Source organism: Vulpes vulpes, chromosome 5, assembly GCF_048418805.1.
Source record: "Vulpes vulpes isolate BD-2025 chromosome 5, VulVul3, whole genome shotgun sequence".
Taxonomy (NCBI): Eukaryota; Metazoa; Chordata; class Mammalia; order Carnivora; family Canidae; genus Vulpes; species Vulpes vulpes.
The window spans coordinates 25,390,147-25,411,174 of record NC_132784.1 but is presented as its reverse complement, the minus strand read 5'-3'; the positions used below and the strand labels follow the sequence as shown (position 1 = coordinate 25,411,174).

Sequence of the window (21,028 nt, the reverse complement as noted above, 5' to 3'; positions counted from 1 at the left end):
GTGCGTATCCCATGCCAGGTCTTTTTGTGGTCACAGTTCCAGAACAAGTTGGCATTTGTCTAGTTCAATTTCTTTACTTAAAAACTGGAAAATAACTGTAAATGTCCTACATTTACCTTGGCATGGCTGGGTTTGAACTGAGTTTTCCTGACTCTCAGATCCCAGGCAAATCTTCTGTACACTGAAATCTCGGCTCTCGGCAGAGTCAACCACTGGGAATGGTATCCATATATTTGTAATATAATAAAGAAATACATTGATTTGCACTATGTATGTGTTTTCCCATATACTAGCTAAAATTCCAACTTGCTTTGACTGTTTTGGGTAGGACATTTACTGTTAAATTTTAAGAAACAGAGGTAGGGCATGAAAGAAAAATACTGATTTTACGGGAATATTTTTATTAGATCTCATTAGCTGAAAAAATCTTCCTTGAGTCATATTTTAATATTATACTTTTTTTCATTTTTTTTACTAAGGAAACTTAATATTAACTACAAAAATGAAAATTCCCTTGGCAATGCTCTAACATATATAAAGAATAGTAGGAGGTAGTATTTTCAGAATTCAAGTCAAGAAAAAGTTTTCTCTTCTTAAAAGATATTATTTTCCTTCTAATTTCTTCTGGCTACCAGGAAACTCAGAGCCAAATATACATTTCACTAGCAGCAAAAATACTAGTTTTTAATGTTTGGTGTCTGTTTCTTTATCCTTTCCACTGCCCTGATTTACTATCTTTCTTCAAAAGTTGTTTGGATGTATGAATAAATAATTAAGTAGATACTGTCTTTATTTTCCTAGAAAGCTTATTGAATATTGCTTGGAATGATAATATCATAAATTGTCTTAAAACTGGATAATAACATGTATCTCCTTCTCCCATGATTTGCTCAATGATTTTGCAGCTATTGCATTCCCTAGAATTTCGTGATAGGTTACCAGTGATGCCCTTCTATCTTAGTTAAAACCACCTAGCATGTCAATGGCAGTACAAAGACTCACAATTATAATACTTATTATAGCTCTTCTATATGCTGGGCACTGTGTTATGTATTTTGTGTGTGTGTGTATGTGTGTGTGTGTGTGTGTGTGTGTTCTTTTTCTTATCATTAAGTCAGTCTTGCAAGCTGGATACAATTATCCTCTTTTTACTGAAGAACTGGAAGCCTGGAGAGAAAGGGTAGCTTGCCTATTATCTAGTGAGCTAGCGGCAAACCTAAAATCCCACTCTAGATCTGTCTGACAGTAGAACTCTTGAATGTTTTCACTTGTTGCTCTTAGTCCACTTAATGCATGAAAAAATAGAAAAATTTTAGTAAGTATGAAATCAAATTCTAAGAAGTTTACATATGATTTCCTTCAGTTTCTGGTATGGCTATTTTTATTGCCTCTATTGAGTAATAATTTGTTTTGTCTCTTCCCCACCCCACAACTATATCATAGACCTAATAGCATAGTATATCATTTGAAGGTTTCAAAAAAAATAGTAGGGTGCAAACTTTACATATTGTCTTTTCTTCAATGCTACTTGAGTGTATCCATCTGAGGAAAGGGATTGTGACTTACACTGTTTTCACCAAGGAAGGTATCAAACTGTGTATCTAGTTCCATGCTCATAAAAGACTAAAATCGATTAAGGCTTTTCAACATATATATGAATCCATAAATAAACGTAGCGATGCCTCATTGAATTGGGACTAATTGCACCATAAGAATTACATCATGGAAAACAAGAAAATATTCATAATTATGTAATGTACTTCTGTCTGTTTTATGAGCCACCTGATCAAGACCCCTACTCCGCTCACTCACTCTGCTCCAAGTCATAGGAAAGTAAACCGGATGGACCCAAAACAAATTTGCAGTATATATTAGAAATTTGTCTTTGGCTGAGAGGCAAAGTTTTCCTTTCTTTCTCTCCTTTTACACTGACAATATCCCCCAACTATTTCCATGTTGGCTTCTTTTCCTTTTCATTCAGTTTGTAAGATGAAACAGGAGATTCTGATCAAAATGTATTAACCAACTATATATTCATTGTATCTGGACCATATTGTAGTGGTACCCTCACTAAGCCTTACCTTTTAAATGTTATCCATAACTTGCCCAATATAAGGTCCTTTATTTAGTTGAAATAGTTTATAGGTAGGATGGTTAGAATTCCAATATGGCCTCAAGATTCCATCCCCCTGGTATGAATGTCCAGTATAATCTCTTCTCCTAAGTAGTGGGCAGGATCTGAGACTATGATATGATAGCTTTTCCTGGTTAGGTTTTGCTATATGGCCAAGGTGAAGGCATTTGGCAGATGTAATCAAGGTCACAAATTCATTGACTTTGAGTTAATCAAAAGGTTAATTATCCTGGGTGGGCTTGCCCTAAGCAAACATACCCTTGAAAAGATGACTGGTACTTCCCTGCAAGAAAAGACTGGATTTTCTTCAATTGCTTCTTGAAGAAGCAAACAGACACCTAATGAATTATCTAGGAGCTTCCATAAGGGATTGAATCATAAGGGATTGAATTTCTGCCAACTACCAGGGAGCCTCAGATAGGATCACAGCCCCAAAGACACCACACAAGGACACCTCAATAGCGGTCTTATGAGACCCTGAGCAGAAAACTCAGTCATACTGTGTCCAGAGTCCTGCCACATGGAAACTGTGAGATAACAAATGTGTGTTGTTTTAAGTTGGTACATTTGTGGTGATTTGCCACACAGCAATAGGCATCTAATAAGAGGAATCAGCACATTGGTGGGATATTGGCAAAAAGGGTGGGGAGAAAGAAGGGAAAAAGACCATTTGAGGGTTACTCGCACTCAGGAAAATAAATCCTTGTTACTCCAACAGAGGTGTTTGATTTGGACAGAAGCCTGAGGTCAGAACCTAGAGTCCACTTACCCAAGCACACTTCTGATTGTCTCCAGATCAGTCATATTTGCCTTAAATGCTCTCTCTTAAATAATACAAATAAGGACTAATATATTCAAGTGTTTTGCAGGTGCTAGACACTGCGTAGGGAAATTTACACATACTTTAAATTTTGATCCACATAACCACCCTGAAATGTATGTTTATGTATTATTATCAGCCCTATTTGTCAGGTGATGTGATTGATGATACATACTGTGCCTATCATTAAACAGCCAATCTTGGCAGAGTCAAAATTCTAAAATGGATCTAATCTTCCATGATCTGGACACTTTGCTATATTCCTCTTCTCTACAGAGGCACTTGTTCCTTATTATTTCTACTCATATGAGCTCTATGGTGATGACTATGCTCTTTAAGATCTACCCATAAACCTTAGAAAGATTTTCTATGTCTTTCTTACATTTTTGGTCAGTATATTAAGGCATTTCTTACCTTAATGTAGCATTTTTGTTTAAATAAAAGTGCCGTGTCCCTATATAAGAATCTCACAGTATGCCCAATAATGTTACTGAGATTGTTCCAATAGTTTTTAATGTAGAGATGGGGAACAGGTGTCTGCAAAAGTATTTTTTCAAAAAAAAAAAAACTTAGTTAAAAATTCAATCTAGATGTATTCCACAAACTGTTTTTATAATGAAATAAATTATTTATAAGATACACAATACACTTATTTAGAAAATATCTTAAAGCATATAGTATCAACTAGATTTATTTGACTGGCATACTTTTGGCACTAAATGATATTTATATATTTTAAATTACCCTTAATTTGTTTATAACAGTTGCTCAAATTCCATTTGTATAGAAGGACCATTTTTCCCTAAAGCACTGATATTCTACTACTTGCTTCACATTAAAGATGTGTTTTCTCCTAAGAGTCCATTGACAATTAAAACATTGTGAAAAAAAAAAAAAGACTGGTTGTGTTTCAAGTATGATATGTCTAAACAATTTGAATTTTAAGATTTCATCATTATTACACTCAACTTTGATTTTTGAGATACTATGTTTTTAAAGGTGTCAAAGGGGCAAGATTTGACCATCTTTGACCCACAAAAGTAGTAATTTCATATGGTTCAAATAAGTTGAAATAATGATTCTGAAGTATCCATAAAACTCAATGAGCATTGCCTTAAGACTAACCATAATTTTAGTCCAATCTGCTTTACAAAGTTAAATGAGCAAGCTAGAAATAAGAAAGTGATCCTAGCATCCTATGATTGTGCATACTTACCTTGTAATTTTATACCTATTTACAAAGGAACAGTTTTATTATGTTTGTCCTCAAGGATATAAGCCATTATGTTTATCCTACCTATTACGAAGTAAGGGTTAGATTATAAAACCACAAGAGTTTATTTGTGGTCAAGCTCATGACTTATTCAGCTGAGTATTTACTCTTTGATAAAAGGGTAATTTTTGTGAAAGGGCAGTACTATTCTCCTTAGTTCAAATGAAAGGAATAGTTATGCATGTATATAATAAAAAGGGTTGGTATTTCACTACCTGAGAGAATTTAGTCATCTGCAAACTAGAGAATGCTTGATCTGCTTCTTCCAAGCAATTTTTGTCATAAAATCATAAAATAGAATTCTTTCCCACCTTCCATATTATCTGTGCCACTAAGTTAAATAAGTATTTTCACCAGAAATGCAGATTTTCAGCCCAGAATTTCACACCACATTGGACTGAAATTTTCAAAAAGAATATAAAGTGTCAGAATTATTTTTAGTCAGAGCAAGAAGTATTATTTATACCTTGCTATAGTTTTTTTATGTGAAAACTTAACAAAAAATTTTAACTTGGGGGGAAAAAAGTAAAATCTGAAAGACAGTTTCATTAAAGGTCCTCTTTAACAATATCTCGTGGGGGCAAGGGTGGTAGTACTGATCATGGCGGTGGTGGTATTTTAAGTGTAGAATCACAAAGAAGAAATGAGAGAGAGACTAATGGATTTGGAACTCCAGGAATGTACTCCATAGGAATTAGATGCTCATTATCTCAGGTGATCATTTCAACATGCCTATGTAGAGAAGCTTATTAGGTCTCATTGACAGATGAAGAAACTGAGGATAGCAAGAGTAAAATCCATTCAAGGTCATGCTTATAGTAAATAACTGAGTCTAGAATTAAGCATAATAGCATTTCAGAAACTGAAGTTCTTGACTTTTCATATGTAATCACTTTGGTCAACACTTGATTGGATTAACCAAGTGGGATCATAGTCACCACTTAAAACTTTTTAAAGAGCACTCTATCTACCTAATCTATTGATTCTATCTCCATTTGTATACATATGTTCATGTGTGTATACATAGCCCACAATTTCACTGTAACATTATGTTAAGTCAGTATAAAATTGATTGTTAGTTTTTAAAATTTCACCATCCGAGTTACCTGTTCATGGAAAACACTTGTGTTTTGTACATATATCTCTTTGCGTCCTCATTTAAGGCCTATTAATGTTTATTTTATTTTATTTTTTTTCTATTAATGTTTATTTTAGATGCAAATCTTAGAAATTAAGTTTCTCAACTTAAGACATGATAAAAAGAGGACAGGAAATATCACAGAATGACATTATAAAAAAGTGCCAGAATAGGACAAGACTAAGAGGTGAAAATTTATTAAAATCTGAGAAAAACTCAACGTGAGATTCAATAATCTCCCACATTTTAATAAGCATCAAGAGCCATCCTGCAACAACATATGACAAATAATATACATGTACAATAAAAGGTATCAAGAAAGCATAATGATAAATTCTATACATATAAGCCATAGAAAAATGTGATAGATATTTAGAATTTTTCCATTCAAAATGTTGGCTACTATTTTTCTTTTTAAGATTTTATTCATTTATTCATGAAAGACAAGGAAAGGGAGAGAGGCAGAGACACAGGTAGAGAGAGAAGCAGGCTCCATGCAGGAGCCCAACGTGGGACTTGATCCTGGGTCTCTAGGATCACACCTTGTGCTGAAGGCAGCACTAAACCACTGAGCCACCAGGGCTACCCAAGTTTACTACCTTTTGATGTTTAAACAGGAAACTCTTAGTTGCTGGGAAAATAACCCAAACAAATTTTTTGGAGTGGTGAGATTTTATTCTCCCCATCTCTGTGCCTTTCTGTCTATAGACTTGCATAAAGCATTTTGCACGCTGGTTATAATTGGTACAATATATATTTGTTCAAATATTTCTTTTAATGGTTACACATAGCAAATAAAATTAAATCATTTCTAAATTATTTTTTAGATCTTGAGCTACAACTTAAGAAAACTCATCAGTACTTACTTCTCATTATAAGAGACTCATCCTCAGCTACTCTCTTTCTTGTTCATGTGATTTAAAAAACAGTGGAAGGAAGACCGAAGCTAGAAATGTGAATTAACAGTAACAGAGTGGCAGGGTTAAGACAATAAGTATTTTAGAATCTATGAGAAGTCTATTCCAAAAAAGTTTCTTGCCACACACTCATTGTGTGACTCTGAGAAGTTACTTAACATCCTTGACATCCTATCACCACCTCTGTAAAACAGTGACATTAATTCTCTGAGAAAGTTGTGCATGTTTAAATAAGATACTGAAAGCAAAGCAACTACTACAGTATCTGGTATACCATTTACTTTTTAAACTATGTTGATAATTTAATTTACCATATAATTATTTTGATACTTCCTTCCAAGTATTGAGATCCATATACACTACCGCCAAATATGGGATGAGATTAAGGTCATGCATGTGGGTTTTACTAATATATTTTCTGATTAAATCTTTACCTAAAAGTTATATGAGACTGACTTATTAATAAGAGCACTCAGTGCAGATTTGCTGAAGTGAGATTCAAATCAGTTTAATGAGTTTAAGTTTGAAAAGCACTAATATGTTTTGGAAAATAATTATTAGAAATTTTCCTTATGGCACTAATTTTCCATTCACATGAATGAGGCTTAGTGAAGCTGCCATAATCATTTTATAATGATATAAGTAGAAATTTTCAGAGATGACGTTCTAACAGTGAGGTAAAACACAGTACTGTCAATATCGTAGTGTGCTAAGAGGGTAATAAAGAGTTCCAGTATTCGAAGATGCTAACTAGAGACTACATCCATTTGTAGAATCCAAACACTATTTTTTAACTAATTCTTCCATATGGTAATACATAGGTGAGACTGAAGTTTGGTAATACATGTGGATGAGAGATCTGAGGGCAGGATACGATCTAGAGCCAGACGTGATAGAGAACCAGAGTGAGATAAAGAAGTGATAGAGAATATATATGTGATCAATTGAAAACTAGATATGAAAAACAGAAAAGAAAACTAGATGTGTACCAGGGAATATAAAAGACTCCTACTAAATGGATGATACTTATTAATCCTGTGCAGTATAATTCAAGAATTAAAATGGCAAATCTACAAAATAAGAATGTAGGAGAATGGCCAAAGTGAAAGGTCCAAACAAAGGTGCACTATATGTGAGACTAAGCAAAAATCTATCTAAAATCTAGGGCTCCTGTGGGAAAGAATAAAAATCCCTGTGCCATTATTACCAGTTGTGTGACCTAGGATAATTACTTTTCTATGCCTTAATTTTCTCGTTTGTTAAGAGGAGATCACAAAATGAGATACCGTATGGCACAGCATATAGCCTAGTAATTGACACCTGACACAGTCCTGTGGATTTTTTTGTTTGTTTACTTGTTATTTTTGCTTAAATATATATATGTATTTAATATATATTAAAAATATATATTTCATATGTATATATGAAATATTGAGGCTCTGTGCTGACTATCCAGCCTAGCATGGGATGTAGAACTTTAATAACTATGATTTCTCATAGTTTCCATGGTTTAGGAGACACACGGTTACACGGAAAACTTTCTTTTTCTTTCCTATACTGCTTGTAAAGTAAGACAGATGATATCTTTCTCATCACGTGTCATGCACTCATCATGAGCCTGTAATAGAAGGACGCACTGCTGAGAGAGACAAGTCAACAGTGTTGCCTGAGAATGTTCTGAGTTGCTGCTAAAGACGCAAATGCTCTTCCACCGAGAGAGGGCAAAGAAGAACAAGCTAGAAATCAGTCAGGCAACTGAAGAAAGATCAGGACGACGGTGTTGGGAAAACCACCAAGCAGAGTTGTCAGGACAACATCCGCACTGTAGGCTGCTGAGGAAGGCGAAGATTCAGAGTCAACTACTGAATACTGTAGACTAGGTGTGACTGCTCGGGTTCAAGGCACTGTCGATGGTGTGCGAACTTGTGATCACTAGCAAGTATGATCAATCATTTCCCAATTTTGTAATCTGTCCACCTGGTGTTAAAACTATCCCGGTTATCAATATAACTGATTTCATGTGGATTTAAGTCCCCTCACTCGTTATGACTTAGCTGTCAGACCCGTGGTTAGGATTACAATAGTAATGATTTGAATTTAGGCAGATGTGTCTGCTCACTCTTAGGAGAGGCTTCCCCAAAAGAATCAAGGGCTTTTTTTTTTTTTTTTTTTTTGTCTTTTTCTTTTTCACTTTGGACATTAGCAGTTCTAGCTGTAATATAACTACTCACATAGAAGAAACACAAGCAAGCTTATAAGCTAAAACAAAAGACATAGTCTATGAAAATCAGAGCAAGGGATCCCTGGGTGGCTCAGCAGTTTAGCACCTGCTTTCAGCCCAGGGAGGGATCCTGGAGACCCGGGATCGAGTCCCACGTCGGGCTCCCTGCATGGAGCCTGCTTCTCCCTCTGCCTGTGTCTCTGCTCCACCCCCCATATGTGTCTATCATGAATAAATAAATAAAATCTTGAAAAGAAAGAAAAGAAAAGAAAAAAAGAAAAGAAAAAAGAAAAGAAAAGAAAATCAGAGTAAGTGAGGATCCCTCCCCATAGACCAAGAGGTTCTGAGGTTTAGATTGGGTTTTCACTGAAAACTCTTGATCCAGAGACTTCGAGGATACTATGTGATCAGCTTCCTTCTACTTAGGGAGGTACTCTCAGGTTCAGGTTCACAGAAGGGGTCTGGATTCTCTTGTGCCATTGCATCGGAAAGCTACCTCTAAATAATCATTCACCTTCCACATCACCCAGCAATATGCTTATGAAAGCTGTTTTCTTTCTTGTAACTACAGGTGTCAGATGCATCAAAAAAGCAGAAGTGCCCTTTCAGCTCTTCTCCGTGCCATTCCTTGTCAATTCATGCTGCCTCCAGCAACAGCATAATACGGAAAACAGCAATGATGTCACTGGAAGTGCTCTGTGATTGACAAAGAAGAATGGTAATAGTCGGAGGCGGCTCCTCAGAGAATTCAGAACTCCCTCGATGTCATCCAGGGGCCCATCCCCTGATTGGGAAGAGGGATGAAGTGTTCTCTGCCTGAGAAGGCAGAGATGAGAAGTGATGTAGGTACCGAAGAGTGGCCAGTTACTCTGAAGTCCTTGGAAGCAGGACACGCTCAACCCTGAGAACTCGGTTAGGTTCTCTGGGACAAGCTCGGGGCCCCAGAAATGTACTGACAGTAGAGCACATTCCTTAACTCTCACACTTGTTGAAATGAGTAGAAGGTGGCATTTGTTTGGAAATCCCTCCCCAGTCTTTGTTCCCAGAACCCAGTATTCATTTTCCTGTGCCTACATACGTCGCTCCTCAGATAAACATTACTACTGCAACAAATCGTGGAGTGCCAGGCCTCACCAGATGGTTACATTGAATTAAAAATATATGCAAAAATAAGTTCTAAAGTGAAAATGGATAAAGATATAACTCTCACTAATTCCCAAAATTGCCTTCTATTACAGCCATGCTGCTACAAATACTGTCTTTATCCACCCGAATCTTTGTTCCTATCATCTTTCTCCTTCGAAAACCTCTGTACTTCTCTATTCATAAAAGGACCAGCTGAAGTCTCACATCCTTCATGAACATTCTCTTGACAGTCCACATGTCCCACCCTTCCTGGAAATCCTACTGCCTGCCTTTTATTTGTCCTTTAATCATGACTCTTCTCTTCTACAGATTTTAGAAATCTCTTTCCTTCTCAACAGAATCTAAATTCCTTGAGATTCGAGGTCATTTAAAAATTCTGCCCTCTGCTGAACCCTCAGGATACGGACAAGGTAGGAAGAAGAACAGGCGTCTGCAGCCTGGGATGAATTGCACACGATTATAAACCGTGCAGCCCAAGCCAAGTCTAATTAGAGAAAGTTTCTTTCAGGAAGAAACTGTTTCTCCCAATTTTCTCCTTTCTTTTCAAATGACATTTTTCTCTCTTTCATGGGAGATCTGATTGTCTAATGGAATTAGGCTGCCTAGATTTAAATCCAATTCCAATCGATGTTTACCATACAGCTTTGGGGAATTTATTCGTGGCCCCATGCTTCAGTTTCTCCAACTGTAAAATGGACTTAATAAAGATAGCTGCCTTTAGCATTACCCCGAGTAGTAATTAAACTAACATATATGAAGCGCTTGGAACAATACCCGAAATACAGTGAGTGCTAAATACATGAGGGCTATTATTTTGTTAGGATTACATTTCTTCTTATTAGCTTAGTATTCAATTACATTCCCCTCTGGTTTCTCTCTAAGTACAGGTCACTTGTTTGAAAACACAGTCCAGCTGGCTAGAGACCAGTGACTTGGCGCCCAGAGCCTTAGGCTGGATGGTGGGGGGCTGGGGGCCGCTGACTCCTCAGTCACTGATCAGTGCACTAGCCCAGGATTCTTTGGGATAATCACTGATATTTCTGGACTGCCTTTGGCAGATGATGCTGACCACACCAAGTATGTGTGGTCTCCCTTCCACAGTACACATTTACAGCTGGGAAGTGGCTTCCCCCAGAGACCATACTTGCCAGACCTTTCCCCTTGTTTTTAAATGGTGAGCCACATTCTGGCCAATGAAACATAAGCAGAAGTGCTGTGTGGCACTTCCAGTCCAATTGTGCTCCTCCTCTTCTTCATTCGCCCTTCACTGGCTTGATGCAGATGCACACAGTGACCTCAGAAGCCACATGTTAAAGACACTGGGTCCATCTGGTGGGAATTCTCTAGGAGTCCCTGATTTACTGCCTGCAGGAAGGCAGCCTGCAATCACCAGCGCCCATGCTGGACTTTACAAGAGTGAGCAATAAAGTTCTATTCTGTTAGATCCATTAATTGGTTTGGGGTTTATTTGTTCCAGTAGCTACTGTTATCCTAACTAATATGTTGCCCATCAGTAAATTGGAGAGAAGCATACCCATCTTACCAAAAATTAATTATTAACTCATAAAATGTCAAAGTTTCAGAAAGCACCAAATAAATACATGGGGTAATAATTTCCTGCCTACTTGATACTTACATTGAGAAAATTGTGTTAAACTTGCATCATAGCTCACCAGTGCTTCTCAATTCATCTATAAACTTAAATGCTCTGGTTTCCAAAGCACTTGGATTTGCAGCAGAGACTGTCTCAGGCTCTTGAAAGGTGCTCATTAAGATTCAGGTTTGAGGGAAAGGAAGGCTTAGGGGGAGATGATCATTTGTCATCATGACAAACAGCAAAGGAGTTTTAAGTAAAGAGTTGACCAAGGCCAGTTTACCGTTGAGTTCCCAGAGCTTTATTGAATTTTTGTCGAATGCACCTTAAGCGATCCAAATAAATATCCTTGATTGTGCTGTTGTCTCTTCTTTTAAGTACAATTTTTTTTGCAACTAAATAGGGAAAAAGAAAAGATTTTTTCTTGTGTGTGTGTGTGTGTGTGTGTGTGTGTGTGTGCTAAGTATCTGTCATCAAATAATAGCTAAATTCACGTTTGAGTATGGACAGTCCATCACCACATTATCATTTTAACACTTAATATTTACAACACATATGTCACTTTTAGTTCCCTCCCAGAACACCCAGCCTTAAGACCCATATCTGAGGCACTTTCAGTCCCTGCCTTTCATCAGGTACTTGTGGGATTATGCATCATTAACAAAGCCTGACATCTTTGATGCTCTGAGGTGCTTTAAAACTCTGAAATCAGTGTTAATCTAACCTCTGCCAAAATGAATACAAATCACACTCTTGTTGGGCAGAATAGATTTGTTTGAGGGTAGCCTTCATCCAGCACTCGGACCCCTCGCCCCCCCACCGCCACAACATCTATGAATCTTAAGACAAGAATATAAATGGAGGTACGCATCCTCTATGTGTAAATATTTTAAGTTGCATATCCAGCTAAGAAACTTCATAAAATCATTTTCCAAGCCATTCCATTTGTTGTGAGGACTAACTATCCTAATATTCTTTGGATTTGGAATCATACTTGGCAGATAATGAGGACCCAATAAATGCTAGTTGCAATTATTGTTTTGTTGCGACTCCTGGTGATGAAGACTTCCTCTCCTTGAGAGCATTCCTTGATGAATAAATGACTCAGTGATTGATTATTGGGCCACAGGCTTCTCTGAACCCCAGGTGCCCTCTTGATCAATGAAACAATGTCCAAGAGGGTGGCATCAATACCACCAGACCCAAATGCATACCAAAGTGACTATAAAAAACAAAAGACTTTAGGCACTGGCGTCTCCACAGACATTAATTTTCTAATGACTTTAAAAATGAGAATTCTAAGCTAATTTATTTAAATTTTTCATTTATATTTATATATGATAAGCTAAAGGAAATCTAAATGCTAAAGGAAGGGTTTGAATAAAAATACCAATTAAAATCACTAATTTGCTACCATTGGATTAATACTTTGGCTTAGTAATGTTATCACTTAAAACTAATGGGGTCAATATCTATTTCTAGAAACAATCAACAATAGCTTCTAAATTATAGTTGTGTTTCCTAGCACTGCTAAAATTAATGGTCTTGTGAAATTCCTATTATAAGAATATATATTTCAAATACTGAAAACCCCACCATAAATTATTTTACATAAATAATTATTTTAAAAATCAATAAGACTATTTTAAAGTTTTGGAACTAAAAAAAGATTTTTAAAAAAACCTGTGTTGGGAGTAATTTAAGAAAAAAAATTATGCTTCTTTCTATTGTAATAATTTTTGAAAGGACTGCCTTTTCTATTAAATTTTTTAATTTAATTTTACAGGCTGTTACTCTATAAATAGAACTATCCATTTTAAATGGACAAGGTGAAGTATATAAATGACATTATTAGCGTTGCTACTAACAAGTTTTGAACTATGCATATTTACACATAAATAAAACCAAACCAAAGCGGATACCAATCTATGAATAGTAGAGATGGCATCCCTATTATTTCCTTAGTTTAAGGTGTAAATGGATCAAAATAATTGAGTAGTATTGGCACCTTCCTGCATTATATATTAAAAAATGCATTGATGAGTAATTAATTTAACTTAAAAAAAAAGCTCAGCAACTATACTTATATAGAAACCATAGCTTTATCTTAACCTGCTCCTTTTACAATATTCTAAATTATGGGCTAGAAGCTAATGTTACCTCAAATGTCTGATGAAACTGGTAAATCATTGCAAAGCCCAAGCAACTGTGTTTCAAAATAAGAACAGCGTGTGCTTATAGGACAGAGAAACCAACTATTATTTACACTTACTGTTATTAATCTGGGGACACTGGACTATAGCTGTCCATTAATACCACTGAGAAATGGACATTTCTTTGAGAAGTAGTTACATTGAAACTTTCCGCCTTCTAAAATAATTTTATTCTAAAATGTTAAAACATGCTCTAGGGGATCCCTGGGTGGCGCAGCGGTTTGGCGCCTGCCTTTGGCCCAGGGCGCGATCCTGGAGACCCGGGATCGAATCCCACATCGGGCTCCCGGTGCATGGAGCCTGCTTCTCCCTCTGCCTGTGTCTCTGCCTCTCTCTCTCTCTGTGACTATCATAAATAAATAAAAATTAAAAAAAAAAAAACATGCTCTATTTACCTAAATGAATCTCTAGTTAATTTTGTCCAGTATCCAAGCACAAGTCTTAATGATATTGGAGTCTTTTACCAAGAATTTACTTTTTAGTGATAGTATCAGCCCCAGCCTTGAGGGAACAAGGAAGTGGGCCTTGGTGCCATATCGAGGCAGGGCAAGGATAAAATGTGTAGATACACAGGGCAAAGGGTCAAACTAAATCAATTTGAATTCAGATTAATCCATCCTAATTAAAACTTTTAACTCACTGCCCATTAGCTGAGTGCTAACCTGAACCAGTTCTTAACAAAGAGGTGAGAAGGGAAGAAAAGAGGGTCTTATCCAGATTGTCTGACATCTTCCAGAGCACTCCCCCTGACTTGCTATTGTGATTCTCTGAAGAGAACCAGCCAGATAATAACTCACTAGAGTTCTTTAGAATTAGAGAAAACACCATTACATGGTGGGATGGTTAATTTTATGTGTCGATTTGACTGGCCACAGGGGTGTTCTGCTTAAACATTATTTCTGGGTGTGTCTGCAGAGGTGTTTCCAGACGAAATTAGCATTTGAATTAGTAGACTCAGTAGATTGTTCTCCTCAATGTGAGTGGGTATCATCTAATCTTTGAAGGATATTTATAGAACAAAAAATGGAGGAAGGAGAAATTTGTCCATTTTTCCTGCCTCAATGATTGAGCTGGGCCATCTCGTCTCATCTTCTCCTGCTCTGGAACTACAATTACACCATCAGGTCCTTCTGGCTTCTCAGGCTTATGGACTAGGGCTGAATTATACCATTGGCTTTCCTGGGTCTCACACTTGCAGGTGGTAGGACATGGGATTTTTTAGACTTCATAATCATGCAAATCAATTCTTCATAATAAATCTCTATCAAAAGATAGATGATAGATAGAGAGATAGATAATAGATTTTTTTTATACCTATTGGTTCTCTGGAGAACTCCGATTTATCTAAATTTCATTCAAACAATTCTTTGAAAACAATCACTTGATTTTGAACTATCATGCAAAATTGCTTTGCTTCTCTGTCACAGCACTTAACAAAATAAAACACAACACGCAGAGGTGTGTGCCTGTGTATGTGTCTGTTGTTTTCCTCCAGATTTAAACATCTTAAGGACAGCTGATGAGTAATTAATTTAAGGACAATGGATCTTCATATTCACTATTGTGCCCTCCCTGTACCTCCCAAAAATATTTAATCTGCTAATTCTTTACAAATTGCAAGTCTTTAGTATATTTCAGGAGAGAATTGAATTCTGTTAACCAATTGAACTAATATATACATTTCTGATATAAACTATCAAACCAACTCAAAACCACTGAGGCTTTCTCTGTTGCTCTTGATAATTCTCTACTTTTTCTGCCTAGAGTTCCAACGTTCCCTTGTGATCTGCCCCATGGCACTTTCAGGACACAGGACAGTATTGCTTCTCCCCAGACTGATAATCTCATTAGCAAGTTTCTAACACCCTGTTGCTTTCTTCTCTCTGTCTTTCAAGGCCTTCCATATTCCTCGATAATGTCAAAACCTAACTGATACTATTCTTCTGTTCCTTGTTATCACAGCTACCTTAGTCACTGCTCCAGTAACCCCCTATTTCCTTGACTTCCAAATCCCCTTTATTTCTTGTCTCAACCACTAGAGCCAGCTATTGCTAAAACTATTTATTTCTTAGAATTACCAGAATAGTTCAGCATCCACATTATCAAACTCAAAGACTTTCTACATACGTATCCATAATTCAAGCTACCTCTTTTAATTAGTAAAGAGGCCACACGCTGAAAGTATAGGGGCTGAAACACAAATCTCAGGTGTGCTTTATTTGATCCACATAATATCGTGTAAAATTTTAAAAATCATTTGCTAATGTTTAAAATCGAGAGAGTTCACGTGAAAATCCAGATTTCTGACTTCTGAAAAACCAGAAGATCTGGCAATTTTGCTCCATATTCCTGAGTGTATCAATGATTTCAAAAGCAGCCACTTTTTTTTCTTTTTTCAGATGCGATGAGCAAACTCCAGTTTTGAAATTACCATATTTTCCTCAACATTTAAACCACATCATGTTATTGCATTACTTTGCCATCCATAAGCATTTCAGGCTGTGGTTCCTACTTGAATATTTTCTGAACCTACATCTTGCCATGTAGCTTTCATTTCTCAATGCTTTGATCTTCTGTTTTATTAAATCTCAACCAAAACTCCGTTTCACCAACCACTTTCTCTACACCTTCTTCCTGACATGAATACTTGATGGGAAACATCATGGAATCCTGTTGTCTGAGCCCCCTGGATAGTTTGCTGCCTGCCTTGAGTGTGGCTGTCACTTAATACTGATCACTTTGCACTCTAACAATTACATGAATTATTCAAATTGGTTGTAAACTTCTTGAAAATCAGACCCAAATTGTTCATCGTAATTATTTATTATTTGTACCTAAAATACTGAAAATTGTATGAGAATCTAATATAGTTCATTGATTTAGGTGTTCATTCGAAGCGTATCATGGGTGACTATTTTAAGAAACCACCTTGTGTAGGGTGTTCGAAAGCCACTCCATAGAAATTAAAAGGACAAGTAATAAGCATAAGGCATCACATTTTTGTTAATTGGTGCTCAGATTTCAGGTTTCTTTACTTGCCCTTTATATGAACATCTCAGAACAAATGAGAACCTAGAGAGGTTGCATGTTGTAATTCCTAGGCACATGTGGGTGGGATAAGAGGAAAGAAGCTTTGAATCTCTGCAAACTCTGTCCTTTCCAACCAGGGTTTTCAGCCCTTGTAAACTGCTATCGTGTGTACTGCCTTCCACAAAGATTTAAAATTCATCAAACAGACAAAGTGTATATTTAATACTCACATGAGGGAATACAGAATGCCTTTCAATACATCAAACTCCTAAACCTTTTACATCCTTCATTTTTAAGCTACATGGATTTTGATTTGTACAATTTTAAAAATATTCTGAAGCCTAGTCAATCTAACAGTAAAAAGCACTGTTGCACAGTAAGAAATCAAGAAATACAATTCAGCAAACCTGGTATAGTTGGTCCCCAGGGAAGCTTTTTTCCAATTCGGTTTGTCATAGCCCAGATCCATCATGTCATGCTAGCCTAACTTACTACTACTGTCTTTCATTTTTTTCCCCTTTTTTGGCACACTCCAACTATTTTCTGTTAAACTAGTGCTGTCACGAGAAAACATATAAAAATGCTCTTTTGCAAACACTCTGTTTGGTTCTCTCCTGAACTCTCCGGAGCTACGGATTTCTCTCACTGTCTTCATCAGGGGTGAATGTTGACAGATCAGTGAACCTTACTGGTAGTAGTGACAGGCTCGATGCTGTTTTGTGCAAGGTAGAGGGGGAAAAAAACCCACAAGATAATAATAAAAATAATAATAAAAAAGGGTTCTGTGCCTTGCATCTAGAAGGTCCCTGATTCAACAACAAAGGCTTAGGTTCAAAGATGATTAGCTTAAAGACATTTGAGAGATTTCTGATTGTGGCAGCAGTTGGGTGTCCTGCTAGTAGGTGAAATATGTATCTCCTTGAGAACAAAGGAGGCAGGCAACCTCTCTTGCTGAGATGGCACCTTTAATAATCCCATGTATTTATCAGCATTTGTGTCAAGATCTTAGGGATTTTGCCCTTCAGGTGAGGTTAGGAGTCGATGCAATGGTTAGGGTCTTAAACAGGCCTCTAAGATATCTGCAGAGAAAAAAAGAAAATGACCCAGGTACCTAGGAGAACAAGAAGATATTCTTGTGGACGAAAATATACACAGAAAAATACCTCCAAGGTTTCTATTTTCTTTTTTTACAGACCTCGTTTTAAAGTCTGTTTTGTCCGATAGAAGTGTTGCTACTCCAGCTTTCTTTTCACATCCACTTGCATGCGTAATGTTTATCCGTCCCCTCGTCCCCTTGGCTTTCAATCTGCAGGTGTCTTTAGCTCTGAAATGAGGCTCTTGTAGGCAGAGTATACACGGGTCTTGTTTTTTTTTTTTACCCACTCTGTCACCCTATGTCTTTTGATTGGAGCATTTAGTCCAGTTACATTCAAAGTAATTACTGATGGGTATGTATTTAGTGCCATTTTGTCACTTGTTTCGTGGTTGTTTTTGTAGTTTTTTTCTGATCCCCTTTCTCTTGCTCCCTTTCACGGTTTGCTAATTTTCTTTTGTGATATATTTGGGTTCCTTACTCTTTATTTTTTGCATATCTATTACTGATTGTTTTGTCTGTAGTTACCTTTCAATTTGCATATAGCATCTTCTGCCTATAGCAGTCTCTATTAAGCCAGTGGTCGCTTGTTTTTGAACTCATTCTTTACCTCCTCCCTTCCACGTTTCAGATATTTGGTATCAGCTTTTATAACCCTTTATTTTGCCTATATCCTATTTTCCTTACTCTTGCTTATTTTTCCACTCACAGAGTCCCCCTTCACATTTCTTGTACGGCCTCCCGGGTTTCTGGGGGAAAGAGTGAATAGCCTTTAGGTTATTCATAAAGCCCAAGGTAAGCTATGGCTTTAAAAAAAAAAATGTACAGCACTATTTTCTTTTCAAGTTTGAATCAGGTAAACCTAAAGAAACCTATCCTTTAAAAATTAGGTAAGCTTATTTCTTTCAAATAAAATTAACAAGCTCTGTATGTGCTGTTGCCATGGATTTTTCCTGCACAACCATTCTGCATATTGTATACGTGACTCCAAAGGAAAAATGGTTGGTCTGCGGTAGGAGGTGTAGGATGCACACAAGACTTCACTGAATGTGGACACATGTGAGTGGTGTTCTCCCTGTGATCGATGCCTTAGCACGACACCTTCTGTCACCATACAAGGCAGACTCACGTACCGTTGACTCATGTGGCACTTTTCCCCATGTGAGCTTACATTGGGCTTGGTTCTTTGTGCTTCTCATCAGTGCAAAGAATACACACACAGGACCCGTATACGCCTTGTGTACAAGGGCGTATGAGTTCTAGAACCACCAGGGAATGCCAGGGACTTGGGAAGACAATCTTCCAGATAATGACTCTGATAAATAGCCTCCCCAAATTTGAAAGATCAGAAAGCCAATTTGCAGAAACGGACACCAAGCATCCTTCTCTTGGCATGAGAAGCAGCCCCGAAATCTACTGGAGAGACAAGCAGAAGGGAGGTCTCAGACAATTCTTTAAACTTGATCAGAAGCCCACGAAAGCCCGTCCTGTTCTCTTTGTTTTGGAAGTGAGCTTTCAAGGACACATCTGGGTTCTTTCAGTTCTTTTCAGGGTGGCAAGCTGACGTCCTTAAGTGCGATTTCAAGTCTACAATGAAATTAAGCAAAGACAAGATGGATTCTGAAAAAGGAAGAAAGGATGGAAGCACTTGTCAAAAGGCCAGGTAATTAGATTGAGACTGATCTTTCCCAATGCCTTTTGGGGTACATTTTCCATTGAAGGCAAAAGCAAACTTCCCTCCTAAAAACTAGCAATCTTTCTGCCAGAGCAAATAAAAGGAAGCAGCAAATTTACTTCTAGAGGAATTCATGACATGTACACATATGTGTGTGTACTCATATGCATATACACATGGATATAAACAGAATTTCACATTTTAGTCAAGCAATGCTCAGACAATGTGGGGAATGCAGCAAGGGTCAAATTAAAAAGAGAAGCACAAGAGTTTTAAATTATCAGATTTACATTGCCCTCACCTCTCACATGTATGTAAAGCGGATTGCAGAAATAGGGATCCGAGCAGAGGTTGGTAGAGCTGATCATGATCTCTTGGGGGAAAAGAGCTCTGGTTGGGATCCAGAAAATCAGGGCTTACGACTTTAATTTTGCCATTTTTTTTTTCTCTAGGTGTGTGGTGATGAAGATGGTTATTCATAGCTCGGAGACTCATCTCATCATTACAAGCATAATAACACCACTTCCGTTGAAGGCCACCACGCAGGTGAAATGTTGTATTGCATGTGAAAAAACTTCGTAAACTCATCTACACTTGGCAAATGTAAATGAGGAAGATTAAATCACAACACTGAGATTTTGTTCAAAAAAGTTCTGGGATATTTGGAGAAGACATTTTTTTTCTTTCATAATTCTGTGCATCATGAATTTTCATTTTAAATTTCAGGGGATTTTTAAGTTTTTGCTAAAGTCAACATTTAAAAATATTGTATGGATGCAAAATTATTTTATCTACACTTCAAGGGTATATATAATGGTTTGATGTTTCAGTTTTCATGTATAACTTAAGTCTTGTTCAAACACACTAAAGATAGCGTTTTATTAGGACTGGCGAGGATGATACCAACATATATTCATGGACTTATTCCATCTGTATGGAATATGTAGATCTCACTCTAAATATAGTCTTTCAGTGTTCTGAAATGCTTGTGCTTTGGAAATCTGAAGTACAATAAACTGATACTATATTAACTTGGAAATTCAGTTTCTCAATTTTAAAGAAATGTGCATCTTCCTATAAAATAATAGATGCTTTCTAATTTAAAAAGTTAATGCACAGAGATCAATGACAACTCTGAAAACATCCAAAAGCCCCTATACCTTAGTATTGCACACAATGTATTTCCCGTTTTCATCCTTAAGATGTTTCTAATCAAAGCAATTTCTCACCTGCTCTAGGTAAAAAAGCTATTTCAAGATAAAATACTGTTTCTGAGGGATACACACAAAATGTAATTGGTATTATTTATTCATCCACTCGGCTAGTTTATATTTAACATGGATTTTGAACTGGTAGTCTGAGTGCTTAACTATATAATCTTAACCAGGTTTTTGTATGCTTACACTTCTCACTCCCTTTATGTTTAAAAAATACTCTTTATGGTATAGTGAAGCAAATATTGAATTAATTAAGTGCCCACAGTTACTTAATTTTCTCAGTATTGGGTTTACATGCAAAAACCCCAAGTGCTGAAGTATTGAATCAATTTTTTTTTATTTTTTTGTAAGTAACCACTGGATAAATTTATACATGTTTCATTTCATCTGCACATGGCTTTTTGATGTCTGAAGAGATCTCATCACAGATTGCTTTGTGTCATCTGTATAGTATATATTTCGGAATCGATCTCCAAAAGTCTAACATGAGAGGTTTGTAATAAAATTTATTTCCAAAAGTTTATTACCATGACCCTGTTAAGCCTAAATGTACATTT

General features: G+C 36.7%; 1 protein-coding gene across 1 annotated transcript in view; it reads right to left on the bottom strand.

The window, feature by feature from the left end:
* The window catches only part of ARHGAP15 (Rho GTPase activating protein 15), a 608,203-nt gene that overhangs the window by 427,598 nt on the left and 159,577 nt on the right, over positions 1 to 21,028 (bottom strand). The gene's annotated exons all lie outside the window — the stretch shown is intronic.